General features: G+C 38.9%; 1 protein-coding gene across 1 annotated transcript in view; it reads left to right on the top strand.

Annotated features, from left to right (window-relative positions):
- ZNF217 (zinc finger protein 217) overlaps nucleotides 1–13,346 on the top strand; it is a 74,959-nt gene extending 61,613 nt beyond the window's left edge. Inside the window, exon 5 of the mRNA XM_069072437.1 lies at nucleotides 13,337–13,346. The gene's annotated coding sequence lies outside the window, so the exon portion shown is untranslated. The remainder of the gene's footprint in view (nucleotides 1–13,336) is intronic.
- Nucleotides 13,347–21,356: the final 8,010 nt, after the last annotated feature.

Raw genomic sequence — 21,356 nt, 5'->3', positions numbered from 1 at the left:
TAATCACTCTTGCTTTGACCTGCTTGGATCTGGGTGTCAGTTTTAGGTGGTGGTTCTTGGGTGAAGAATGCTAGTGTGCCAGAGCTTGTGGTGGCTGTAGAGAGGGCACCCTCCTCATAGCTCTGACAACCCCAGCAATTTGGAACACACCTCTCTCCACTCTGGAAGCAGAGTCTTACTGTGGCAAAGAGGTCAAAAGTCAAGTAATTGGCTGGCAAAATGAGCAAACAAAAGAAGTGATATCAGACCATAGAATCTTTTTGGGGGGACAAAAAGGATCAAAACATGGAACCAGAAGAAGACAACAAAGTCAAAACTCCTGCATCAAAAGCTTCCAAGAAAAATATGAATTGGTCACAGGCCATGGAGGAGCTCAAGAAGGATTTTGAAAATCAAGTAAGAGAAGTGGAGGAAAAAATTACAAGGGGATTACTCTACATAACTAGAAAAAATTATAATAAAATTCATCTGGAAGAACAAAAGGTTCAGAATCTTAGGGTAAATAATGAAAAAAAATATGGAAAGGATAGCAGAGCCTCATCTCAAATTTACTACAAACTATTTCAAAGCCATGATTGTTGTAACAATTTGATATTGGCTAAAAAAAAAGGTCAATCAGTGGAGCAGATTAGGCATATAATATATAGAAGCAAAAGAGAACAGTAGTCTAATGTTTTATAAACCCAAAGATCCCAGCTATTGTAGTAAGAATTCATTATTTGCCCAAAATCTGCCTGGAAAAATTGGAAAGCAGTTTGTCAGAAGCAAAGTATGGAACATCGTGCACCACATAGCAAGATAAGCTACACATGGAGACATGATTTAGACATAAAATCTAAGTGACATCATAGAAAGAAACTAGAGAAGCAAAGAAGAAATTACTTGTACCTATGGATGAAATAAGAGTTTGTGACCAAACAAAGGATAGAGAGGTTCACAAAAGGAGAATTTTGATTATATAAAACTCAAAAGTTTCTGCAAAAACAAAACCAATACAGCTAAAATTAGAAGAGAAAGAGGTAAATGGAAAAGCTCCATTCTTTTTTTTTTGCAGTTAACTTCTCTGAAAAGAGTATATTTAAGATATATAGGAACTGATTCAAATTTGTAAGAATAAGAACCACTGTCCAATTGATAAATTGTCAAAAATTATGGATGCAGTTTTCAGGAGAAATATAAGCTATCAACAGCAAAATGAAAAATGCTATAAATCACTAATAATTAGGAAAATACTAATTAAAACAACTCTGAGTATTTACTTCACATTCATCATATTGCCAAAATTAATTTTTAAAATGACAAATGCTAGACAAAATATGGAAAAACAGGTACATTTTTAATACATTGTTGGTGGAGCTATGAATTGGTCTGGCCATACTGGAAAGCAATTCAGTTCAATTTAATAAACATTTAGTAAGTGCCTACTACATGCTTGGCACTATACTGTGTTGGGGATAAAAATAAGAAACAAAACAGGACTTACCTGGAAGGAGCTTACAATCTAATGAGGAAAGATAGCATACAAAAGGAAGCTGAAAAGCAGAGGGAGAAAGGAACCAGGAGGTCTGATATTCTCTGGAGTTGAAGGCAAGCTGAGCTGCTGATGGAAAATAAAGAGTTACATAGAAAATCCTGAAAGCCCTCTCAAAAGGAAGGTTTGGGGAAGAGTTCAATCAAAGAGGAGAGGAGGGAGGTACTGAGTATCAAAAACTGAGTCAATTTGCATGGTGATGAGATTTCAAAACTAAGCAGAGATGTTGATAGAAAATTGACAATTGCCTGGGACACTTTTGGGATTACACCTCTCCCCAAATTATTAAAGTGTGTTTGCTCTTTGACCCAGTGATATCTTTACTTGGTCTAAAACCCCAAGAGATCAAAAAAAGAGGGAAAGGGTTCACATGTATAAAAATATTAATAACACCTCTTTTAATATGGTGGGAAAGACTTAGAACCTGAGGGAACTTATCAATTGGGGAATGACTGAAAGGGGAATGGTGTATGAATAAGATCGAATTCTATTGTGTTGTAAGAAATAATGAAAGGGCTGTTTCAGAGAAATGTGGTAAGACACGAATTGATGCAGAGTGAGCAGCACCATTTACATAACCACAATAATATTGTAGAGACAAACAACTATAAAATCACCAGAGGAACTCTGATTAATGCAATGACCACTTGCAATTCTAGAGGACTCATAATGAAACATGCCACCTGAAACCTGCCATCCTGAAGGAGAGGTAAAGGATCTAAAGTGCAGATTGAGACACAACAAAGAAGACATTTATTTTGCTGGATTATACAAGTCTGTAAGAGAGGTTTGCTTTTTTTTCCTCTTTTTCTTTTTCTCTGTTTCTCAAGTAGGGTTGTGGTAGGTGGGAGGGAGAAAAACATTTTCTTTCTTTTTTTTTTTTTTTTTTTAAAGCAATCAGGGTTAAGGAACTTGCTCAAGGTTGCACGGCCAGTTATTTTTGTGTGGGTGCCGAGTATCTGAGGCCAGAATCCCGACGCTAGGGCCGGCATTCTTACTCACTGCGCCACTTGGCTGCCCCTAAGCAATTGGGATTAAGTAACTTGCTCAAGGTTACAGGGCCAGTTATTTTTGTGTGGGTGTTAAGTATCTGAGCCCAGAACTGATCCCAGGTCTCCCCGACTCTGGGGCCAGTGATCTTACTCACTGTGCCACCTGGCCACCCCAAGAAAAACATTTTCAATGAAAAGAAATTTCATTAAAATATAAACAGAGTTGGACATGTTTGAAGGGAGTAGAGTAGAGTAGGAACTAGTAGAGAGATACATTGAATATTAGGAAGTGAAAGAATGTTTAATGTTTCAATCTTCTGGAGAAAACTGGAGAGGATGAGATTAAGCACACGTGTAGAGGGCAGTACCAGCTTTGAAAGGAAGAAAACTACCTGTTTAGCAGAAACTGAAGGAAAAGTGAAGAGAGGAGGGGGTCATAGCAAGGGCTATTGAGATGAAGAGAATAGTGGAAGAGAGAATTCATGTCAAATGCTCACTATTTTCTCAATAAAATGGGAGGTAAGTTCCTCATCTAAGAAAGAAGGGGTGGGGGATTTGTGGGAAGCTCAAGGAGAAAAGAGAAAATTAGGAATAGCTTCTGTGAGGAATAAGATAGGGATTCCATTAGGAAAGAATAAAAGAACTGATTTGCTGTGGTGAGGACCAAATGGAAGTTGTATAACACGAATTTATAATGCACCAGGCAGCACATTTGTGAAAATTTTTCTACCTTCATTTGGGCAGATGATAGGAAAAATTAAAGGCAAGGTTTGGTAAGAGCTGAGTGGTGATACAAGGGGTAAAACATTTGAGAATAGAGGACAGTGTAGAGTTGAACTGGTTATGGTTAGCTCTAGGGTCAAGAATGGAAAAGGAGAAAAGTGAAGTCATAATAAAAGGAATGGTGTGAGAAAAGGTAGAGTGATTAGAATTTTCAATGAATGTGAAGAATATACTTAGGAGGGCTGAAACCTAGATAGAGATGGAGTGACAGGAGTTTGTTGTTGCATCCAACTCTTTGTGACCCCAAGGGGTTTTTGTGGCAGAGATACTAGAGTGGTTTGCCATTTTCTTCTCCAACTAATTTTACAGATGAGAAAACTGAGGTTAAGTGACTTGCCCAGGGTAACACAAATAGTAAGTATCTGAGTTCAAATGTGAACTCAGGTCTTTTTTGACTCCAGGCCTATTGCTCTATTCACTACACCACCTAGGTGCTCCCATACGAGTTTATGGCCAGGTAAAGGAATACCAGCTTCTAACTTAGATAGTGGAATGCTAGTGGGTAATGATGAGACACAGTTTGACCTTCCCTATGTGTGGCTGAGAAAGAATGTCTTGGGATTTAAGGAGGCTGAAAAATTGAGAGGTTAAAAAGTGAGAAAGAACATCAATTCAATATTGAAGTCCTCTAATAAAAAGACAGAACTTGAGGAGGAGAGGAAGATGATAAGGTGAGTGCTGAACTCTTGGAGATGTTGGGGAGATGTGAACTGAGTAGGTGTGTAAGGAGAAGTTGCTAAGTGATGAAGGTAGGATCTGGCAATGGCAATAGGGAGCAAGGAGCATTTTGACTTCCCCTTCAAGGCCAGTGTTGGTAGAATGTGAGATAAGGTACACTGCCAGGGCTGGAGAAGATGACTGGGGATGCACTGTAATCAGGCAGGAGTCAAATCTCAGTGAGGGTTATTGGATGGAAAACATGTGAGAAAGTAGTCTAGGATGAAGGAAAATGTGTTCATTGCAGAACAGGAATTACATAGGTTACTGTGGATGGGGTTAGATAGGACATGGTTGAGGTCAGGTTAAGGAGGATTGGGATGAAAGAACAGGGGGTAGGGTTGGCAATACTTTTCTCCTACATGGCTGGTGTAAATAATCATTAGTTTAAGTAAGATCTGGGTTATGGTGAAATTATAAAGTTGGAAGGACTTAGCAAACTTCTTGTTCAATTCCTTAATTTTACAGAGAGGGAAATAGGAATTTCATTTATAGATAAAGAAACTTGGTGAGAATCAAATGAGATAATGAATGTAAAGTACTTTGCAAACATTAAACCACTATATAAATGCAAGTTATCATCTTCATCTTCATCATCATCATCATCACCTTCTCCTCCTCCTCCTCCTCCTCCAGTCAGCCAGACCTCCACTCTGGTGATGGCTTTATTCCCCAGTCTTCTATTGTACATCTGCTGAGTTCAAACAGTACTTATGGGCCAGTTCAGGAGTGGGCTGCTAAATGTTTAACAACTTGGCTCTTTGGTGGAAAAATTATGCAGAGGTGGTTTAAGTTTAATCTGTATTATTAATGCTTTCTTAATTTTAGACAGTTAACGAAACAACAAATCAAGCTCTACTTTGTAACTATTGTCAATTTCTCAGTTATAAATTTTAACACTAAAAAATCTAGCAGTTGGCTCTCTTGACCCAGTTAGAACTGGTTCCAGTACACCTTTGTGTAGATGAGAGTTTATCGAGTTTGAACCCTGACTGTGAAATCTGACATTTGTTGTTGTTGCTTAATCATGTCCAACTCTTCATGAACCCATTCTTGGTAAAGAAGCTGGAGTGGTTTGCCATTTCCTTCTCCAGCTCATTTTACAGATGAGGAAACTGAGGCAAACAGGGTTAAGTGACTTGCCCAGGGTCACACAGCTAGTAAGTGTTAGAAACTGGATTTGAGTTCAGGAAGAGGAGTCTTCCTGGCTTTAGGCCCAGCACTCTATTCATTGTGCCACTGAGCTGCCCTGAATCTGACAATAAACTTAAGCATTTATGTCCACTACTATTAGTGTGTGGAGAGACCAGCATTGGAGTAAGGAAAGCTTGAGTTCAAATTTAGGCTCAGATACTAACTGTGTGACCCTGTGGCAAGTCACTTACCTCCTGTTTGCCTTAGTTTTCTCATCTATAAAATGGAGATAATAATAGCACCCCCTCCGTCTTAGAGTGGTTGTGAGGATCAAATGAGAGAAATAATTGTAAGACCTTCATCATGATGCCTAGAACATAATAAGCTGTATAAAAGTCTTTGGTGATGATGGTGACGATTCCCACCTCTAACCAGGCTATAGTGGAGCAGGTACAGACCTGTGTTGGTACCCAGAGTTTCTTATGCCATTGAAATCATAGGTCTGGTCTTAAAAAAAAAAAGAACTACCAGTACTATTGCTGCTATTGTTGCTACTATCACCAGCTGACACTTCTATAGAATTTTAAAATTTGCAAAGTGTTGTTCTAGCAACAGCCCTGGGAGGTCAGCAGTGCTAGTATTATGATTCCCATTTTACAGATTTGGACACTGTGGCATGGGAGTTGTGATTAACTTATTGTTATTTGGTATTTGAGGTGGGGTTTGTAAACACCTTGGCAACAAGTGTCTTCTTTTTTCTAAACTATTTCTTCTGTTCTCAGCAAAATTCGCTTCATGGATTCACCTCTGGTTACTGAAAATTTTAATAAAGGAAAAATATATTACTTAATGAGGCCACTAGGTGGCTCAGTGGATAGAGTGCCAGGACTGGAGTCAGGAAGACCTTAGTTCAAATTTAGTCTCAGGCACTTACTAGCTATGTGACCCTGGGCAAATCACTTAACCTTGTTTGCTTCAGTTTCTTCTTCTGGAAGATGAGCTCAAGAAGGAAATGGCAAACCACTCCACTATCTTTGCCAAAAAAAATCCCAACTGGAGTCCCAAAGAGTCAGACACGACTGAACAACAATCAATTTTACTTAATTCTCTTCCTTCTACAAGCTTTGGCAATAAGAGTATAAAAAATAGCCAGAATTAATAAATTTACTATTTTCTCTTCCTTTTTTTTTTTGCTGACTGTATCTTTAGTCATGACCTAGAAAAGCTTAAAATACAGTATTCAAGACATCATCTTTTAACTGTCACATTAATTACAAATGATCATTCCAGAAAATAAAGGTACAATCTAGGAAAGTAAAATGTGTTTATTTTCTGTCTTTATCTTCAAATACTTGTAATGGTAAGCACAGAAGTAGTTCACACCTTGTTTCAGCTATTGAATTAACACATTGTTTCAGTTCAAGTTTCTTTTGAGCCTTGTATCAAGTCTGTTAAGAAACAGAATGTGTGAACACCAAACTTGTGAACCCTAGAACTCATGAATCCCTGCAACAGGAAGTGGGAGAATTTCCAGGCTAGAGACAGCAGAACTGAGAAGAGGACTCTTGTGGTGGCAGAGTCAAGAAGGAGAAAACTTAGGGGTGGCCAGGTGGCTCAGTGAGTAAGAGCACCGGCTCCAGTGTTGGGATGACCTGGGGATCAAATCTGGGCTCAGATACTCAGCACCGCACCCAGAAATAACTGGCTGTGTAACCTTGAGCAAGTTACTTAACCCCGATTGCTTAAAAAAAAAAGATAAAACTTGTGGTATCCCAGCACTCTGTTTGTCTGCACTGTCTGTGTTCATGTTTGTTTGTGATGCTTTGTACAGATTCCCTGGGACCTTAGTGGAAGCCCTGAAAGAGGATTTTCTGGTTGTATGTTTACAGAAGTCCTGGAGGAGGGTTTTAGAGGTCCTGGGACTTTACTGATGATTTGTGCTGACCTCTTAGACCTTGTTTGTGGGTCTGTGTTGATTTCTATATTGATGATTTGTGTTGAGTTCTCAGACCTTGGTGGGTCTGAGTTGATTTCACAGGCAGACAGTGAATTGATGGTGGTGCTGGCAACGTGCATGAATATTATTGTGCCTCTGTCAAGCTTTGTCTTCCCAGAAACAGGAACTGTGAAGGGTTTGAGGTGGACTGGACATTGTGAACTTCAATATGGAATGGGAACTGGACAAGGAGCTGAACAAGGAACTGGGAAATGCCTGCCTTTGAATCCAGGTGACAGTTGGAGCTGGGAGCATGGAAGAGGAACCGTGGAAGCTGAGAGCCAGCCTTAAGTCAAGCTGAAAGAAGACTTTACTTGAATACTGTGTACTGACTGAGAAGATTATAATTTACTGTGACCTAGGGTGGAGAACTTTGATTTTGTACTTTGTGATAAAATTAAGGATTTTGTGATTGATTAAATGAGTGTACTTTGTTTAAAACTATGTGACCACTTTAGTGAAAACTATGTGGCCATTTTAGTGATGAGTTGTTGAGATGTGACATGTTGAATACTGTATTTTGATTTTCTGTGATAAGTTGTAACATTGTGAATGCTGTACCTTGATTTTCTGTGAATGTTTTGCTCTGATTTGTTGTTGAATAAATAGAGAATTTGCTATACTATGTAATCAGAACCTTGAAAGCTGTTCACAGCAGCAGTCCTCTGGAAAGCTGCTCATGCTTGGCTTTACAATACAACAATATACTTAGAGGCTGGTGATTTCATTGGTGTGGAAACTCCCTCCAGCAAAGTGAATCACAAGCCTTTCATATAATAGAACAGTTTTCTTAAACTTCCTGAACCTTCTCCCCCCCAATTTTTACATGATCCAAGGTATATTAGGTATATGAAATAGGTGTACAAATCAGACATTTACTAATAATAGATCATAAAGAAATTATTTTAAAACAATTCTTTGCCATTTACTAAAGGTGAAAGCAAATTTATATACTAATGAGATGGATGTGCTTGTTTATTTTTACATAAAGAATTAAATCTTGGGCGGCTTGGTGGCACAGTGAATAGAACACCGGCCCTGGAGTCATTCGGACTTGAGTTCAAATTTGTCCTCAGACACTTGACACTTAGTAGCTGTGTGACCTTGGGCAAGTCACTTAACGCCAATTGCCCTGTATTCCCCCCTCCAAAAAAAAAAGCAAAAAAAAATTAAATCTTGGTGGAATATTGGATACTGCAGGATGTAGAGTATCTTCAACATTTTTCATAGTTGATCAATATTTTGATTTTAAACTTGTCAATACTGAGAGTACTTTGCATAAAAATGTAATACAAAATAGCAGAAGTATGTTTAGGACCATTTCAGAAATTGTTGGAATTTCTCTCCTAATCCCAAGTCAAAATTCATTTAATGATTTTTTATGTACAGTAAGAACACTGTAATTCATAACTGACAGTAGTCTTGAATCAGAGTTGTGGTATTTCTGGCAGTGTTTGTGGGTATTGTGTGGTGTGACGGCATGAACAGTGCAAAGTGCATATGTTGCGTGTTCAGAACAAAGGCTGCAGTGAAGTTGCTCCATGCAATGTGTGTTCAGATACCTTTTACTGTTGCCAAATTCTTTACAACCCCCACATTCAGTTACACAGCCCCACATGGGGTTGTGACTCACAATTTAAGAAGCACTGCTTTAGAGCCTAGGTTCTTCACAGTTTACTGTAGAGAGAGTGCATCCAACCTGGCAGCTAATTAAGTATGAGTGGTGAGAGAGAAGGGAGAAGTAAAGGACGATTTTAAGTTTTGAGTCTAGATGTCCAAGTTACTGCAAGCCACAGAAATGGAGAAATTGGTGGGGAGGAGTCACAGTTTTTTGGGCAAGAAGATAATTTGGATTGGGGCATAATGAGTTTGGAGTGCTGATAGGCTATCCAGGTGAAGGTATTCAGCATTGAAAAATACAGGAGCAAAACTTTGGGTGGGTGGGGGGGCAGGAACAGAGATCTGGTTTCAGGAGTCATCAGCATAGAGACTATAGTTGAAGCCACAGGAACACCAATAATCAAAGGAGATTGAAGAGAGAAATGAAGAGCCCAAGGACCAAAGCTTAAGGGACACCTTCACTTAACAGATGGAAGGAAGGAGGAAGAGAAACTAACAAAGGAGAGAGGGAATGGTCAAATAGAGAAAGAGAACTATGAAAGGACAGTGTCATGGAACCTGGGGAAAGAGTGAATGTCTTTAAAAACTTAAAAGAAATAATTATGAAATAGAAAAATCATAAACACTTATGAACATTTTTATACACAAAGAAGACCATCTAACGCTGAACCCCATGACATAGAGTTTGTTCCTTTTAATATACATTAAACTTAGTATGGGAATAATGATGTTGCCCTGCTTGTTTATGTCCCCCAGAGTCGGGGTATATGGAAGGAGCAGGTTGTCCCCAGTATCAGATGCTGAAGAGAGGTCAAGGAGGATGGGAACCAGAAGAGTCATTGGATTTGGCAATAGGAAGTGACTGCTATCATCAGTCAGAGCTGTTTCTTCAGAATAGTGGAGATGGAAACCAGATTAGAAAGGCATAGAAGAATGACTGGGTGGTGAGAGGGTAAATGGAGGCAGGCTGTATAGGCTATCCATTCTAGACGTTTGGTAGTAAAAGGGAAGAGAGAAATAGAGTGAGGGTGCGGTAGGGTCCAAGGAAGGTTTACACTGTCTTAATAATTATGATTGATAGAATTGATATTACATAACATTAATACATAGTAATATATTGGATAATGTATTATAACATGTAAAATAATATGTATTATGATAGTAATATATAATTATGGCTAATATATGTATGTATATTTTTTCAATAGACTCCTTTCAATTTCAATCAACTGACAAGTGTTTGAGCAGCCCCGCATCCAGCCAGACCTCTCCTCTACATATCATCAGAAATCTAGAAGTAGATGAGATGAATTCTCTCAAGAAGCTTACTCTCTAGTAAGGGAGGCAAGACTAACACAGGAGAGTTTCTGCACCATACAATTTATTTATTTTTTAATTTAAAAGCTATTTCTTTTTTTGTATTTATTTTCAGTTTTCAACATGCATCTCCACAAGACTGAGTTCCAAATTTTCTCCCCCTCCTTCTCCTCCCCCTTTATCCCCCATGGCAGCATGCAATCTGAGGTAGATTCTACAAATACCTTTGCATTAAACATTAGCCAAGTTGTAAAGAAGGGTAATAACCAATAGAGTGAATGAGACAGAAGGAACGAAACAAAACAGAACACAAAAGAGAGAGAGCACGTAGTCTGCATTCAGACTCTGTAATTCTTTCTCTGGATGTGGATAACCCTTCCCATCATGCGTCTTTTGGAGCTGTCTTATAGCTTTGCATTGCTGAGAGGATCCAAGTCTATCAAAGTCAGTCATCCAAGATATGATCTGTCTGTCTGTAATTGTGTACAAAGTTCTCCTGGTTCTGCTCTCCTCACTCAGCATCAGTTTATATGTCTCTCTAGGTTATTATGAAGTCCTTCTGCTCCTCGTTGGCTTGTTTGTTTGTTTGTTCATTCATTCATTTATTTATTTTTTGCTTTTTGGAGGGCAATTGGAGTTAAATGACTTGCCCAAAGTCACATGGCTAGTAAGTGTGTCAAGTGTCTGAGGCCGGATTTGAACTCAGGTCCTCCTGACTCCAGGGCCGGTGCTCTATTCACTGCGCCACCTAGCTGCCCCTGCTCCTCATGTCTTATAGCACAATAGTATTTCATTACATTTATATACCACAACTTATTTAGCCATTCCCTAATTGATGGGCATCCTCTTGATTTCCAATTCTTTGCCACCACAAAAGGAGATGCTATTAATATTTTTATACATATGGGTCCTACTCCCACTTGTATGATCTCTTTGGGATACAGCCCTACAAGTGGTATTGCTGGGTGAAATGGTATGCACATTCTAAAGCACAGAAGAGAGAGCTTTAGAGCTGAAGGGGATCTTAAAAATCCATTAGTTTAAAACCATCACTTTTTACTTAAAGAAAGGTAAAAATCTGGATATGAGAAACAGTGTAGTCAAAATTACTTTGCTTAGCAAAGTAAGCTTCCTAGTGCACAGTTCCGATTTCAGTATTTCCCTACTCAAAAAACTTCAGTGACTCCCTATTGCCTTCAAGATCAAACCCCAAATCTTCTTGCATTCAAAACCCTTCCTAATCTATCCCTCCCCACCTCCACCTGTCCAGTCTTACACCTTACTGCCTGACATGAGCACTTCAGTCTGGTGACATGGGCGTTCTGACTATTTTACAAACAAGACACTCCACCTTGGTATTTTCTCTGCTTGTCATGCCTGGAATGTTCTCCCTCCTCATTTCTACCTCCTGGCTTCCTTCACATTCTAATTAAAATTCCACCTTCTGGAGGAAGCCTTTTCCAACCCCTTTTAATTCTTGTGCTTTCCCTGTATGAATTATTTCCTATCTATACTGTGTACAACTTGTTTGTACACATTTGTTTTCTTGTCTCCTCCATTAGATTGTGAGCTTCTTAAGAGCAGGGACTGTTTTTTTGCTTCTTTTTATATGTCCAGTGCTTAGCACAGTGCCTGGCACATAGTAGGAGCTTAACAAATGTTTATCGACTAATGTCCATACAACCTGGACATCTGCACATCTGTCTTGCCATTGACCCTACTCTGCTTTCCTCTCTCCACTTGTAACAGCACCCTCAGACCACACCTACAGAGATAGCCTGCTGCCAGCGGGAATTTTAATTCACTAAGCTTTGTAACTTTAGCCTGGAGCTTATCTTGCCCTTTGCCCCCACAACCTCCTGCTCTTGTTTGATCAGAATCAAATCAATACTACTATTGTTTTTGGAGCTTTCGTTGTTCAGCCATTTCAGTTATATCTGACCTTCATAACCCCATTTAGACTTATTTTTTGACAAAGATACTGTAGTGGTTTGCCATTTCCTTCTCCAGTTCATTTTACAGATGAGGAAATTGAGGCAAACTGGGTTAAGTGACTTGCCTGGGGTCACACAGTTAGTGTCTAAGGCCAGATTTGAATTTAGGAAGAAGAGTCTCCCTGACTTTAGGCCTAGCACTCTATCTGCAGTGTGACCTAGCTGTCCAATAATACAGTACTAATCTAAATATGAATTTTGGCTGCCTCTTGGTATTTAATATTCCAACTTTTCTGCATTTTTGTTAGGTTGTTATGCCCTAAAAGATGATCTGCTCTTGCAAAGGTAGCATGTATAGCCTAGAAAAAATATGTATTATTTTATATATTATAATATACACTATACTATAGTATACTATATATTATCATACTATATACTATGTATACATACATATATGTATATATACTATATATACATACATATATGTGTATATATATGTGTGTGTGTGTGTGTGCCTTTCTGTTTTCATTCAGTAATTGCTATCATCTAACTTCAAAAAAAAAAATCAATTCAGGTCTTTGCTGATTGACTGCCTGGTGGATCAAGTCACCATTTCTGCAACCCTGGAGACCAAAATCCCCATCTCTAGTCACGACTCCTCTTTGCTAATTGTTTCTTCTTATTAGAATATAGGCTTCTTGGAGCGGCTAGGTGACACAGTACATAGAACACTGACTTTGGAGTCAGGAGGACCTGAGTTCAAACCTGGACTCAGATACTTAACACTTACTAGCCATGTGACCTTGGGCAAGTCACTTAATCCCAATTGCCCTCTCTTCCCTCCCCCCCCCCAAAAAAAAAGGAAAAAATAAAGAATATAGCCTTCTTGAGGAAACATACTAACTCACTTTTGAATTTCTATTACCAGAATTGGAGACATACTAGGGAACAGATTAGCTTCACATCTCTTCTTGTTGAAATCTTTCTTTCCTGAAGAACTTGTTCCTCGGGCACCTTTTCCATGAAGCTTTCCTTATCCTTCCCAACCAGAAGTGGTCCCTCCCTCTTTCCATCCTGACCTCTTCGATGCACTTAATCATTTTCTTATTTGAATACGCTTTCTTTCTCCCTTCTAGACTGTAAATACTTTGTGGACAAAGATTGTGTCATTTTTCATCTTTGCATTCCCTGTGACTCATCCAGGTGGCCTGCACTTAATAAATGATTGTTCAATCGACTTTCATTTAATTTATGTGTTGGCTGTGGCAGTCTATGTTCTGAGCTGGTATACATGAAGCACAGATTTTAACAGCGTTGATACTGCCTTTGAGAAGCACTGAGGCAGAATAAATGGAGTCCTGCCCATGAAGTCGTGGAAACTGGGTTTCAGGTCCTGCCTCTGACATATCCTGGCTTTGTGATCTTGGGCAGTTCTCTAAGATTGGAAGTAGAAGAGCATATGCCAATTTGTGTAAGCAGTTTCCTCACCAAAACATTCTCTACACTGCTAAAATCACAGGTCCAATACAAATCTTTTTTTTTCAGCCTTACATTTCTAAGTATTGTGGTGGTTCAGTCATGTCAGAATCTTTATGACTCCATGGATCATACTGTCCAGGAGGTTTTCTTGGCAAAGATACTGGTATGATTTGCTATTTCCTTCTCTAGCTCACTTTATAGACTAGGAAACTGATGCAAACAGGGTTAAGTGACTTGCCCAGGGTCATACAGCTATCAAGTATCAGAGGCTGGATTTGAACTTAGGTCTTCCTGTCTCCAGGTTCAATGCTGTTTCTAAATATACTTCTCCCCAAAAGAACACGCTTCTAAACCCTACTTTTCTAAATATGCTTCCTTGTAACAGAGAAAAACAAGCAAAAGTAAGCAACTCAATTACTGAGAGTATATATAACATTCTATATCTGTAGCACCCCACTTTTTTTTTTTGCCAAGAAGAAAGTACGTTCTGTCTTTCATCCATGGGGACCAAGGTTGTATTGACTAACTATTAAAAGAACCTGGGGAAGAGTGTCCAGCATGTTGGGTACATCTTTTATAATTTTTTTGGAAAGAAATGGGTAAGCATCACACTGAATAACAAGGCACAGATAATTTGCAATTTGCAGTGATGTAGGGTCCATTAATGCAATCATAGATTCTCTGATGTGTCTATAAGTAGGTAGTGTTAGTTTACAAGCTCTTTGAGGGTAAGGATTAGTTTTAATTTTAACTTTTTGTCTCTAGTGCTTAGCACAGTTTCTGCTTTTAATAAATGTTTCTTTATTGATTGGCTATTCAGGTGAAGTTGTTGCTAAGACAGCAAAAAAAATATGAGCTAGGAGCTCTGTTGTTAATACCCGGGCCTCCAAATCCAAGTTTAAAAAGGAGTACTCCTCTCCCATAGGAGTAATATCCCCTTCTGATTTCTGTTGGCTCTTAACTACTTGGGTTACTTGAGTAATAATTACAACTGTTTGAAAAGATGAGCTGAGAAGAGATGAAAAATGATATTATTAAATGTTAACAACTGATATACACATGATTGAAATGAACATCATTTTCCTTATCTGTAAAATGGGAGCTTTAATACTTGTGCTACCTTACTTGGGGGTTATTGTGACTTACAAGTAAAGACTGAAATTACTCTGTGCAGCTCACTCCTTGAAGCCTTACTGAGGTCCTCAGGGTTGCCTACTGACCTCCCGGGCTTCCTTTAAGTTTGGAAGCCTTCTCCAACTTCTCTTAATTCTAGTGCCTTCCCTTTGTTAATTATTTTCTATTCATCCTGTATACAGGTTGACTTGTATAATATTTGTTTACATGTTGTGTCCCCAGTAGATTGTAAGCTTCTTGAGGGCAGAAACCATCTTTTGTCTCTTTTTTTCACAGTGTCTGGTGTAGACATTTAATGCACGTTTGTTGATTGATTGATTCCCCCTTAATTCTTTAGCCTCTTCTCTGTTGATTATCTCTAGTATATCTTGTTCGTACATTGTTGTTTGCATGTTGTCTTCCCCATTAGACTGTGAGCTCCTTGAGAACAAGACTGTCTTTCGCCTTTCCTTGTGTCTCCAGTGCTTAGTGTAGTGGCTGAAACGTGGTAAGAGCTTCATAAATGTCTAGCCACCTTCTGAGGGCCTAGTAAGGCCAGGAAGTGGGCCGGCTTGGTATTTAGAAAGAAGAGTGATTCTCAAGGAAAATGATTTCTTAGTGTAATAGCTACATGTTCTATCTTCCTTTTCAAGTTTTTTGTTCTGAGCTCATTAGTCATCAACAAAATTACATTTCCATGAGACAGAAAAAGAAGATTTAATATGAAATTGAATACATAGTCTTTTCTTTTTAAAGAATATATCCGGGGTGGCTAGGTGGCACAGCGAATAGAGCACCAGCCCTGGAGTCAGGAGGACCTGAGTTCAAATCCAGCCTCAGACACAACACAAAAACTAGCCATGTGACCTTGGGCTTAACCACAATTGCCCTCCAAAAAAAAGCAAAAAAAAAAAAGTATATACAATTTAATATGGTAGCACCAACACTGCCCTTCTTGACTGTCTCCTGAACTTCTTTTGGTCTTTTCTGTGTATTTTTTTTAAAGCAATTGGGGTTAAGTAACTTGACCAGGGTTACACGGCCAGTTATTTTGTGTGGGTGCTAAGTATCTGAGGCTGGAACCAATCCCAGGTCTTCCCGACTCCAGGGCCGGCGCTCTAACTCACTGTGCCACCTGGCTGTCCCTTTTCTGTGTATTTTAAAAATGTTTTTTATTGATGCTCTTTTCTTTCTTTTCTTTATGGGGGCATTATTATCTCTCTCTCTTTTTTTTTTTTGCTTTTTGGAGGGGAGAAGGTAGGGCAATTGGGGTTAAGTGACTTGCCCAAGGTCACACAGCTAGTTTTGTGTTAAGCGTCTGGGGCCTGATTTGAACTCAGGTCTTCCTGACTCCAAGGCCGGTTCTCTATTCACTGAGCCACCTAGCCGCCCCATTATTATCTTTCTTGACAGCCCTCCTCCTCTACCCTCCTTAATGTCCTCCTCTCCCAAGACTTCTACAAGGCCATGACCCTCTTCTGAACTACTATAAGCCTGTGTAGTGTCAGGGCTAGGAGCTCATGATCTCTTCCAGTTCTGCCATTCTATGTTCTTTGGTTCATGACATATAATGTTCATAGTCTAGAGCAGGGGAGGGGAACCTGTGGCCTTGAGGCTAGATGTGGCCTTCTAGGCCCTCAAGTGCAGCCCTTTGACTGAATCCAAATTTCACAGAACAAATTCCCTTGAGGTGAGATATCTGAGGCTGCAGGTTCCTTACCCTTGGGCTAGCCTAATTTTCCTCCAGTTTTAATATTCAGTATTTAATTCCTAAATCCCTTCAGATTCTGATATTGTACCTTTTAAGGTCTCCTCCCATTCTAGTATTCTATAAGACAACTAAATTACATGGATAATGGCAACAATAAGAGCTAGTGTTTACAAGCATATTGATATGAAGTTAGTGCTTTAAGACTTGCCAAGTACTTTACATACAAGATTTAGTTTGAGTTCTACAACAATCCTTTGTGGGAGACTCTATGGGAATGAAGCTCTCCGTTTTACAGATGCAGAAACAGGTTTTAAGCGATTAAAACGATGGTCAAACACAATAAATATCTAAGATAGCATTTGAACTATGCCTTTCTGACTTCCAGGTCTGGCGCTCTATCCACTGTACAACACTGCCTGGAAAAGCATCCTTAGACAGTCTGGAGTGACATCTTTTGGCTAAACAGTGTTAAGGTCCCAGAAGTTTAACTCTAAGGGAATGTTCGTTTTTTTCCCCCCAAAAAAACCTTATTTCCTAAAGAATTTGCTAAAGACTAGTACTGTTCAATAATGGCATGGTTTATGAGTTTTTCGTTGTGTGAGAATAAGCTCTATGCAGCTGGGAAATATTGAAGCAGATGTCAAATTGATGAGCAACCTATCAGCGATGTCGAAGAAGGGACCTGTGAATGCAGCAGGTGGTTGTATCAAAAGAACTCTAGGGTTTCTTCCTTGTTGCTAACACGGTATGTACTGTTTTAAAAATAGAACCTTTGCTTAATCAAGGAAAGTGTTATTTTTGCCTATAGGTGAAAACAGGAGAGTGCTAAACAAATGAAACATTCAGGAGCAGAAGTGTAAATATCTGAGACTCAAATGTAGGTCCAGGAAGTGTGGGCCTTCACTGTTAACTTTAGCTTCCCCATCTATAAAATGAGTTAGGACTTCTAAGATCCCTTTCAACTTTGACATTATAGGCTCAATGGTCTAAGGTTCTTTTAGTTCTAATATTCTGTAATTACATGAAATCTGGCAAAATTTTAAAAGTTAGGATGGGTAGGTGGGTGGATGGATGGAGTGATAAGGCTTTCCCTGGTTAGGCAGAGATAAGCAAACAAGATGGGCAGCTAGGTGACAGGTGACACAGTGGATAGAGTTCCAGGCCTGGAGTCAGGAAGACCTTTTCCTGAGTTCAAGTATGGCCTTGGACACTAACTGTGTGACCCTGGACAAAGGTCTTAATCCTGTTTGCCTCAGTTTCCTCAATCTGTAAAATGGGCTGCAGAAGGAAATGGAAAGCTATTCCAGTATCTTTGTCAAGAAAACCCAAAAATGGGGTCACAAAGACTTAAGAAACAACTGAAAATGAATGAACAACTGCCACAACAAAATGAAAACAAGACATTTGGCAATGTTTCTGTGACTTGTCTATTGCTCTTAAACAACTAGAAATCTGATTCACACACAGCTCTTTTTTTTTTTTTTTTTGCCTATTAAAAGGAAGAAGATCGTTGTAACTTTACCAATATTTTCATGGTTGGGCTAACTAGGAGGAAATAATTTTCCAGGTGTTGGTAAATACAAACTTTTCCCATTAGGTGGCAGTGTTTGCCTAGGATAACAATTTGTAGTACCCAGGGAAACAAAGGAAAATCTTCATAGAGAATCTTAAGAATAAAGGAGAGACAGTATTTCTGACTAGGCAGAACCAAATTAATCAACCACTGTATAACTGTTGGTAAACAAACATAAAACAGAGCCAGGCATTGCCTCCAGAAAGCACAATGAGGATCTGACCTCTTTTAACTTGGGGGAAAGGAATCACACTGCACAAACACAAGTCTCCATGGGCAAAACAGATATGGGGACAGAGTCTAATGACACACTAACAGAGTCGTTGATTGAATCTCCCCAGCATGTTTATTTTTAAAGATGGATTGCAGATATACACTGCAAAATTATAAAGCAACATTCAACCTCTGGCTAACTCTTTTTCTTCTTTTTGGTAAACAGGAACTTGCAACTATCAAACATATGATTGATTAAAAAAAAAGAGTTTGAAGAAGATGTGGCTGGATTTTGGAGTCAGAGGATCTGGGTTCCTATACTGTCTTTGCTACCTACTCCCTGTGTAACCTGGGGCACACTATTTAACCTTTATGGGGTTCAGTTTCCTCCTTTAATGAGTGATTGATTTATTAAGCAAAGAGGTTAGCTTAGGAGCCCATAAAATTCCTTCCTAGATTTATGAGCTCAGTTTTGTTAGTGGGAAGGTGCTGGAAAAGTCTTTTCTGAATCTCAATCTGAATCTTTTCATATTTGACTCCTCAGAGCTTAGTACAATGACTGGCACATAGAAGGAACTTAAGAAAGGTTTAATGACTAATTCTTTTTTAAAAAATTTATTTATTTTTAGTTTTCAACATTTACTTCTATAAGATTTCGAGTTCTAAATTTTCTTCTATCTCTCTCCTCCCCTCCCTGCCTCAGACAGCATGCAATCTGATATAAGCTATGCATGTGCAATCATATTAAACACAGTTCCACATTAGTCATGCTGTAAGGAAGAATTAAAACCAAAGGGAAAAGCCATGAGACAGAAGAAACAAAAAAGGGGAGAAAATAGTGTGTTTCAATCTGCAGTTAGACCCCATAGCTCTTTCTCTGGATGTGGATAGCATTTTCCATCATGAGTCTTTTGGAATTGTTAATGACTGATTCTAAAAGTCACATAGGAAGGCTGAAAGGAAAGCTTGGTTTTAAGTTTCCCAAATTCATGGGCCAACAAGCTTTTCTGGGTACTTAAGTGGGATCATGATAAAAAAACAAACAAACAACAAAACAAAGAAAAAACCACTGTCAGGAACCCACTAGTCCCACAAATGCCACTTGATAGTCCTGTGACACAGGGGCAATAACTTGGGATGTTTGAACCTCATCTTCCTCATTTGTAAAATGAAGGGTCTGGATGAAGGCTCCTTCCAGCTTTGTCCACTACTGGCTCTCAATTTGAAGAAGTTTGAAGACTGGGAATTAATGTAGCAGGATCTGAGTGGCATGAATTTGGTTTTTCAGATGTGTCAGAAGGCAGACTGGATAGAGGACATGACCTTAGTTCATGGAAGAAAGCAATGAAAGAATCTGTAAACAGGTAGGTTAGAAAAGAAACTTTAGAAATTCAAGCAGGGTAAGATCAGAATAATGGGTATTATTTCTGTCCTAAGCGTATAAGATAGGAAAATTTTAAATAGTTTCAGTAGGATTATTTGCTAATTTTGATTAAAGATTCATCATGACGAAATGAAAATAAAACATACCACTGTGGACTTACAACATGAAGATCTTGGGCCTCCCCCTTACTAGTTACAGGACTTTGAGTAAGGAATTCATATCTCTGAACCGCAGTTTCTTCAATTCCTTCAATCAGATTAATAATATATTAATTTCTTACCCAGATATTTCAAGGATTAAATAAGCTAATATGTATAGCCATTAATAAAGTTAAAATAATGCTCTTAATTTAATGGAACAAAAGACAGTATTATGTGTGCATATAGTTGGTTCAGAATTCTCTAGTGAGAGAATCCTGGGCTATTACAAAATATATTGTGTGCACTGTCCTCCCTAAACATGAAAGTGCGAGTGAGTAGGGACTGGAGTAAATGTTTAATCCTTCATCTTATTGGTCAGGTGGCCTGAAAATTTTCAATAAACATGAAAATGAGATTGTTATTTAAAATACTAAAATAAAATTTGTTGTCATTGCTGTTTACTTGTTTCAGTCATGTCTGACTCTCTGCGACCCCATGTAATGTTAATGGGAGTTGAAGATCTTCCCTTCCCATTAATAGGCCTCTCATGGAGCCCAACAAGAGAAGCTTGATTAAGGGAGGCTTGTTTTTCAGGAAGGCACATAACTTTCGTAACTTTGTAATTAGGCAGTGGGTCATGAGGGTTGTGATGTCTTCTGACCCTGAAGAAGGATACATATACTCTGAGGTCAGGTTTTGCTTTGGGGCTCACTTACAGGAAGAGTTGTATGATTTGGCCAGATGAGACTCTGGGTAGCTTTTGAGCCCCCCAGTTTTGAAAACTCAGATGTTGGTGCTTCTCTCTGGTAACTAACTGTAATTGTGTAATGGTCAGATAGCTAGAAGTCCTGTCTATTGGTCTATTGAATTGTGTTATTATCTCTGTCTGTATTTTTTGTCTGCTTATAATTTGTTTCTATTTTTTGAAGTTCAGGGTGTTGACTTTGTCCCCTGAACTAAGTAAATTTTATATATACATTTAATTAAAGATGGTTGACCCCTTTAAATTGCTTTCCTTTGGTAAAGCAGATCAAAGAACTTGTGCTAACAGCCATCCTGGGTATGCTAGGGTGCTTGCTATTACACGTCATTTGGGGTTTTCTTGGCAAATATCCTGGAGTGATTTTCCATTTCCTTTCCCAGCTCATTTTATAGATAAGGAAACTGAGGGAAACAAAGTTAAGTGACTTCCCCAAGGTCACCCAGCTAGTAAGTGTCAGTTGGATTTGAACTCAGGTCTTCTTGAATCCAGACCTAGTACTCTAAAATAAAATAGTTGTTGTCTAAAAGAGGACCAAACAGGACTAGGTCAGAAATTGAGGAGGTCAGACTTCCAAAGTGATCACTAGTATAGGATCCCCTGTAAGTAGCCTCTTCATTTCTGTCCTGGATGAGTTAGGGAGAGCCAGTCTTCAAAACCAAACCAAACCAGCGGATGAGGAATTCGTTCTCTACATATTGCTCCTAGTTCTGCCTCTGTCCGTCCTCATATATTATGATTCCTTATCTCAATCTCTTAGTTGCTTTTCTCAGGGCATTCTCTGGCTCATCATATCTCCCTAAAATGTGACGCCCAGTACTAAACACAAATGTGATCCAGTCAGGCAGAGGGCAGTAAGGCAGTAAGGGACATTTCTGTCCCAGAAATTACACAGGTCATCAGGGTCAATAACCAAGTCTTCTGCCCCCAAAACACAAAAACAATAGAATTAAAAAATT

Source organism: Petaurus breviceps, unplaced genomic scaffold (genome assembly GCF_028583685.1).
Source record: "Petaurus breviceps papuanus isolate PSGF00001 unplaced genomic scaffold, PetGlider_PUasm1.0 90847, whole genome shotgun sequence".
In the NCBI taxonomy this organism is placed as follows: Eukaryota; Metazoa; Chordata; class Mammalia; order Diprotodontia; family Petauridae; genus Petaurus; species Petaurus breviceps.
The sequence above is the reverse complement of the archived record's forward strand: the minus strand, read 5'-3'. Positions and strand labels throughout refer to the sequence as shown.